This window comes from Labeo rohita, unplaced genomic scaffold (genome assembly GCF_022985175.1).
Source record: "Labeo rohita strain BAU-BD-2019 unplaced genomic scaffold, IGBB_LRoh.1.0 scaffold_2291, whole genome shotgun sequence".
NCBI classification, from domain to species: domain Eukaryota; kingdom Metazoa; phylum Chordata; class Actinopteri; order Cypriniformes; family Cyprinidae; genus Labeo; species Labeo rohita.
This window is the reverse complement of record NW_026128541.1, coordinates 272-8,361: the sequence shown is the minus strand read 5'-3', so window position 1 is coordinate 8,361 and position 8,090 is coordinate 272. Positions and strand designations below refer to the sequence as shown.

Here is an 8,090-nt window from a genome sequence, read left to right as displayed (position 1 = left end):
AATGCGAGAAATAACTAGGGCATGAATAAGATCTGCTGTGTTATTAATTGAGAGAAAAGGACGGAGACAAGTAATGTTACGCAAATGAAAATATGCAGTCCGCGTGATATTATAAATTTGAGCTTCAAAGGATAGTGTGCTATCCATGACAACACCCAAACTTTTAACCTGCGAGGAAGGACAAATTGCATTATTGTCAATGTGTAAGGAAAAACTGTTAGATTTTCGACAAAACAGATCTTGTACCAACAAGCACAGCCTCAGTTTTGTTGCCGTTTAGCATCAGGAAATTACCTGAAAGCCAATCTTTAATTTCAGCTAAACAGCTGGACAAAGATGGTGGAGGAAAAGAATCAGTGGGTTTAGCAGACAGGTAAAGTTGGGTGTCATCTGCATAACAATGAAAATTAATACCGCGTTTCCTCAAAATTAAACCAAGAGGGAGTATATAAATAATGAAAGAAGCGGGCCCAAGACAGAACCCTGTGGAACACCAGTAGTGACTATAGATGTTTTTGATCTTAAACTTTTTAAACAAATACACTGGGTACGGCCAGAAAGATATGACCTAAACCACGACAGTGGAATGCCAGTAATCCCAACAGAAGCTAACCTGTTAAGAAGTATCTCATGAGAGACAGTGTCAAAGGCAGCGCTCAAATCGAGAAGGACAAGTATGGTTAAAAGCCCAGAGTCAGCTGCCAGCAACAGATCATTGGTTATTCTAACAAGAGCAGTCTCAGTGCTATGGTGGGGCCCGAAAACCAGATTGAAATTGTTCAAACAAATTATTATTAGTGAGATATCAATGAATTTGAATTGCAACACACTTTTCCACTATCTTAGAAATAAATGGTAAATTTGAAATGGGTCGAAAATTTTCAAAGTTAGATGGATCAGCCCCTGGTTTCTTAAGTATGGGAGTAAGTATAGCAGATTTAAGAGTACCTTTTGGTAGATGATGCTTTTTTTCTCACTGAAGTCCAGTGGCAAATTCATCTTTTGACCAGTCACTCTTCACAGACACAGAGCTGGACACATGTGAGTCTGATCTTACACTAATGACACAAAGAACAGTTCATTAAAAGTCACCATACATTGTGTTCAGTGATTTATTTTTTTTTTTTTTTTATTCAGTCAACATCTATCAGAGAACCACAGTGATGAAAATAGCTAACATAATGCTATAATGTCATACCTTTTGGTAGATGATGTTTTTTTCTCACTGAAGTTCGGTGGTTCACCTCTTTGACCAGTCACTCTTCACAGACACAGAGCTGGACACATGTGAGTCTGATCTTACACTAATGACACAAAGAACAGAGAAAAACTATAGGAGATACTTCAGCCTCATTTGAAGAGATTTTATGAGCCAAATGGGAGTTTGTTTAGTTCAGTTTAACACAAACTAATTCACTAACTCATCAGGCCTGCTATAAAGGAATCATCTAACAGTCAAGTGAAGCGCTGCTTTCTCATCCTGCACAATTTCTACTTCACTAAAAAACACAACTGACTCATACAACATCTATAGCAATGAATATAATGAACAACAAACTGTGTACAGTGAACAAGTCTGAGAAAGACACAAAAATCTTTTACGTTTCCTTTAAAAATATTTACAAATCTACACTGTTAGAGTTTGACCTATTTTTGTATTAATTTAAATTAGATGTAGTTTGCCCATTTTTTACATTTAATACACAATAAACATGCAACCCCAAACATGTAATGCAATCAAATTTATATGATAAATTATGGATGATCTGTTAATGTAATTTCTACAGGTTCTGATATGTTAACAGTACAGATAATTCTAGCAACATACAAACACAGTGTTCTTTTCTTTACACAAATGTGGCTGTTTGAAGACAGTATCTTGGAGAAACTAAATTTCATTCATGGCAATAGTGAGAAAAAGACTCCATTATTGATGGGGTTTTATTGTTCACAGAAAGTGTTTAAAATAATTCTCTGAAAACAGACTCAGTGTTACCTCTGTTTCTGTGAGAGACTCATCTCAGACGGAGAGTCCTTTCCTCGCTCCTCTGACATACTGCAGATAAACTGATCAACACTGAGATCTTTGTGTCTCTGAAGACGATCAGATGCTCATCATGACCTGAACATGACAATGTGTCACTGAGATCAATATCATGATAGTTCAGAGGAATAAATGATGAAGAAAAATAACTAGTGCTGAATGTTTATCAAACAATCAATATAAAAAGCCAAGCAATTGGTGTCAATCTGGTCATCAATCTCCATATAAAAAAAAAATTTAAAAAGTCGATATCAATAATTATCACGATAAATGTCAAATCTTTATTTCTCTCAAGTTTAAAATCAGATTAATTTTCCTTAAAATAAATATCTAAATAGAAAAATGTATTTCTGCATGTTCTAATGAGTTATATTGTTTCAAATCAAGAAATAGGTTTGGGCTGACTGATAATGATAATAATAATGATAATAATATCACTTTTTTTGTCCTTTAGAAATGCACATTTGATAGTAGCTTGAGGATGCAGAGGTTAATTTTTGTTCATTATCAATCAGTAACATCTGTAAAAATTGTTTTTTAAATTAAGCATTGGTCTCCCATAGTAGCAAGCATACATTTTAAATCATGATAAACAGTAAAATCACACAGAATGGTACCTAATACCATGGTAAAAATATAACTACATGGTTTTATAGGTAGACCATTTGTATGAAAAACTATAGTCTAAAAACATTACGTATAAATGCACACATGCTATAGCTTAATCACAAATACATACATACTATATTTATATACAATTACTCATTTAATAAAATTCAATGTGAATATCCCACATTGCTGCCACAATACCATGGTGCAGTGAGTGTTACTACAGTAAATCCATGGTAAATGATGGCGATGTGTAGATTGAAAAGCCTTCTGACTGTCTCGTTGCACACAGTTTTAAACTAGTTTGAATCACAGAGTCATTGTGTTCATCACTGAATTCAAGTGTTTCACACTGGATCTCACAGCACTGTTTAGTGCTCGCGTGACGGAGCCGTTCACATATCGCGACTTTTGCGCGTTCACAGTAAGGAAGGTAAATTTGAAAATGTACCTCATTATTTTAATTACAAATATACTAATATAGATTAGAAAATACAAAATTTCAATTTGAAAATTTCTTTTAAAATTAACATTTATGTAAACAAAGGCTTCTTGTATGAAATTATTAAATGAACCTTATTTGCAAGTACTTAAAGGCTGTATGTTTCCTCGAAAAATGTACCTTTGTAACATCAGTTTCTGATAACTTTACATTTTTTTTTTTGCCCTTTTTACTTTTTATGTTGGGTTGACTTTAAAATAGACATTGTATTTGTTAAAAAAAAAAATCCTCCATTAATTTAGAATCTGCTGTTTACAATATTGATTTCCAAAAACACAAAACCCTGCCCTCTATTCACTGTCCCGTTTCAAAAACATCACAGCACTGAATTTATATTTCTGGTTCATGCAGACTTTAAAAAATTAATATGGAAAACCCAAGGTACTAATTTGTACCATTTGAGGTAAATAATGTACAAAAATGTATTTTTAAACTTTTGAACTTTTTTTTTTTCGCCCCAGTGAAAGTGTTGTTTTTATTCATTTTATTTTTGTTTTATCCTTTTTACATGTTTTAAACTTATGACATTATACGTTTATTTGCCTTGTATTAAGAACTTTAATTTTAATGGCAAAGAAAAGAAAATATTGATTGCCATTAAAGTGAAAGTACTGAACCTAAACATGGGAGCGTGACACAAATGCTCATTTTAGAGAAACAATTCTGATGGCATTTAAGGGCTTTTCTATTTCAACTATTCATTTGCTTTCAATATATAAAAATACTAATGGCATAATCTAATAAATTGGCCATGTGTATCATAAGGAATCATATTTTACCATAATTTACAGTTGGTTTGATGTCTTTATAGGGTGCATAATAGGGAATAATATTTTAGAGTTGGTTTGATGCCTTTATCTCAAATGAGTTTAATGAATTTAAGTGGGTTCAGTATATAAAACATAAAAAAAATGGATTCAGTATCATAAATGTTTATCTTTGATACCTTTATCTCAAACAACGGCAGACTTTAATGAATTTTGTTGGGTTCCATACATAAAATATGGATTCAATACCATATATAAAAATAATAAAGGCATAATCAGAAAAAACATTACAGGGAATAATATTTTCAATATTTTACAGTTGGTTTGATACTTTTATCTCAAAAGGTGGCAGAGTTTTATGAATTTAAGTGGGTTTAGTATATAAAACATATAAAAAAAAAATATTGTTTCAATACCATATATAAAATAAAATAAAAAAAACCTGAACTGAAAAAACAAGCCTTGTGCATGATAGGGAATAATATTCTGAATATTTTACAGTTGGTTTGATGTCTTTATCTCAAATGGCGGCAGAGTTTAATGAATTTACGTGGGTTCAGTATAAAGAACATTTAAAAATATGGATTCAGTACCACATATAAAAATAATAAAGGTATAATCAGAAAAGCAAGTCTTGTGCATTATAGGGAATAATATTCTGAATATTTTACAGTTGTGCCTTGTGCAAACTAAAGGGCGTATGTTTATGTCTAAGTTCGTTTGGGCTCAAAACACAACAGACACAAAGAGTTTAATTGGTATGAAACCGAATGTCTAATGAATGTCAAACGTCAAACTAACTTTACCGCAATATTTATATTTACATGCACATTACTATGCAGCAACTTTCGAAACATTAAGTTTAAAAGAATATTCATTTGTTGCTCTGTTTTATTGACCTCTGGATCCGGAAGAACAGGTTTAATCACAAAACACCTTTGGCCTCGCGTCTTAAAATGGAACAAGGGCAAATAAAAAATAACCCTAGAATTATTTTAATGCTACATTTTTACAGACTTGTAAATTAAGTTATAACTTAACAAATCACGCTTACATATAGCTATGAAATCCGTTCATCCTAAATAACTGTAATCGTGAAAGTATTCAAACTTACTTGCAATAGTTCAGACGATCTTGTGCTGTAGAAACACCTGAAGTCTTTAAAACACTGTCGATTTTCACGCTGATGTGAATGATGTTTGTTTGTCACATGATACGAATCAAAGTCCAGTTAACAACAGATCTAGTGCATCAGCGCCACCAACTGGACAGGAATGTGATGCACAAACACACCTGTTTCTCCTTCTTCCTTCGAACTGCAGATCACAAACTAAAGTAGTGCTGTTTCTTCCTGTTCTCCCTCTCCTGCAGATAATGCACAATCTTCTCCATTCACCTCGTTCTTGTAAATGTGTGAACTTTGAAGGTTTAGTTGAATAATGACAGACAAATCATATTAAATAATCCAAGCCAAACATATAAATCTGAAAGGTCATAATTATTATATAACAGAATTATATACAGTCCTATTTTTATTTGAAGAAATTTCATTACATTCCTTTCATTCTAGCAATAGCCTATGATTTCTTTCGGTTCATTAGGTTATGATGAATATATATAAAAGTATGATTCATTGCAGAACTCAATTTATTTTCATCTTATTTTCTGAATTTACCATTTCTGTTCAGTTTTACAGGTTGCTGTGATGTAGATATATGTGCTTTTCACAATCTGACATTTAAGGTTGAAATAGTTTTTGTTATGGAGGAGGCTCCTGTACCGCCTCCCCACACCACCAGAGGAACCATCTCCTGAATATTAGCTCTCTCCCATTCAGACTCCATCTCCCATTACCCCTCATACCTGGGACTGACCACACACCCTCACCTGTGCCTCATTTTTTTTTTTTTTTTTTTTTTTTTATTAATACTTTGCAAACAGCATCTGACTTTACAAAACAGTGTAAGTGTCAGGTTCAGTGACAACTGGAACAGTGAGTAAAACAACCTATTGTGAGGGATTAAGTGTATTAAGTTAAACATAAAATAAATGAATAAATAACTAAAATAAAATAAATAAAAATACAATACAATAATAATGATAAATAAAAACTAAAATAATGATAAAACAAATAGATTTTAAAAAAAAAAATACTTTTTGTTTTGACTCAAGTGGGGGTTAAGAAACCTCATCTAAACATTGTATATCTGTTCACAGATGATTCAATGATCTTATTTAAAATCTGGTATGTTTTAACTGCTGTTTTGTTTCTAATTTACACAGGGAATCAGAAAAACTTCTTAAATCAGAGCAAAAAAAAAACAATAAAATTTGGTTTAGAAGCTGTAACTTCACACTTGTGAATATGATCTTTTCCAAGCAAGCATAGGATTTTAACAGCATTATCTAAAAGAGCAGAGCCAGTGTTACAAAACAGAAGCAGGACCATTTCTTCTGTAATATCAGTGAGGTTATTAAAGGATGTAAAAATCAAAATTGAAATCTCAGTCCAAAATGGTACAGTGAAGGGACATCTAAAGAACAAATGAAGCACTGATTCATTTTCAGATCCACAAAAAGAGCATTCTGGGTGAATATCCATAAACTTAGATAAAAATAACTTACAGGGGTAAAATCTGTGAAGGATTTTAAGATGGATTTCTTTAACCTTGTTTGGTATTACAAAATGATTATGAACAGACCATATGTTACACAAAGATAAAGAAGGATAAATGTGTTTCCATGAAGACAGTGCTTTAGGGTCAATACTGCTCATAGAGAGTAATGTTCTTCTGATATGAATATTATTGCATTTTTATCTAACAAATCAATACCTCCTATCATTAAACAGGGAATGTCTTCCTTAAAAAGAAGATTTAATAAGCTGTTGAACCTTAGGGCGAAGAATACTGTAAAGATGATTTAATAAGCTGTTGCACTAAACCCGCTGTGGGCCCCCTGTAGGCAGGGCCGTTTGAAGGAATTTGGGGGCCCCAAGCAAAATGGACATGGAGGCCCCCCGCACGCACGCACGCAAAGGAACCACAGCATAGCCATACAGTTTAAATTCACTCACACTTTATATAAATAAAAAAGGTTTACAGTGCAAATACTGCTGTTGCATATACTGTGCATAAATAAAAAAATGTTTAGAGTGCAAATACTGCTGTTGCATATAAAGTGCATAAAATTTGAACATTTTCAACAATTGAACATTTGCAAAAAACACCACTGTACCATAAAATCAAATATACATTAAAAAAGTGCACAATAACTAAATCCAACATACTTAAAAACACACACACACACACACACATACTCACATTAACATTTTTCAGTTCTCTCAAACATGTGCAAATTATCTAAAACTGCTGTTTGCGAGCCTTGTTTTCTGCAAAGGCAATCACAATGTCCTCCATGTCCAAAGACTGGCGAACATCCCGCTCAATTGACATAAGTGCCAGTCCTGTGAGCCTTTCTTGGCCCATGGTGGACCTCATGTAATTTTTTATCAGCTTCAAAGCTGAAAAGCTCCTCTCACCAGAGGCCACTGACACAGGGAGAGTCAGGAGTAGACGCAAAGCAATGCTTAAATTACTGTACAAATCCAGTAGCTTCTCACTGTAAATGTAATTAAGCATGTCAAATGGGGAAGTGGCTACATGGTCTGGAAAAGTGTAGAGAGATGAATTGATCTCAAGTGCCAAGTCATCAGCATCAATGTCATGGAGGGTTTGTTCCAATTTTTTGCATCGTTCATGAAGCTTTCCATTCTTTATTGTCTGCTTCATGTTTTCCTTTGAGAACAGGAAGTCATAAAGGTCATAAACACCCTTCAGTCTTGAAAACCTGTCACTTAGGCTTCTGAGGGCTGTGTCAACCATGGGCAGAAAGAAGTCTCTTCTAAAAGTCTCGTCTGGAGTAGACTGAGTCTCGTCTGTACCTTCATATAGAGACTGTCTTTTCTTTTTACGCTGCCTTTTCTCAGGAAGGGTCATTTCCATATCCAGATTTTCTGCAATGTCTTTTGCATCAGTTTGACAGGAAGCAATCCCATTTTCCCTAAAGTCTTCAAGGTAGTCTTTTACTCCTTCTGTTTCTGATCTAAGTGTTTCCATGGAAACATTTGGACTTTGTAGCAGCTTGCTGACATGATTGATTTGGTACA

At 33.5% G+C, this 8,090-nt stretch overlaps 1 long non-coding RNA gene across 2 annotated transcripts; it reads right to left on the bottom strand.

The window, feature by feature from the left end:
* Positions 1–994: 994 nt before the first annotated feature.
* Positions 995–5,076, bottom strand: LOC127159553 (uncharacterized). Of its 2 annotated transcripts, XR_007826475.1 has the most exons (4): positions 5,037–5,076; positions 1,997–2,122; positions 1,199–1,304; positions 995–1,058 (listed from the first exon to the last, which is right to left on the bottom strand). It is a non-coding gene; the product is annotated as an uncharacterized LOC127159553 (long non-coding RNA). The 2 variants fall into 2 exon arrangements; XR_007826476.1 differs by lacking the exon at positions 1,199–1,304.
* Positions 5,077–8,090: the final 3,014 nt, after the last annotated feature.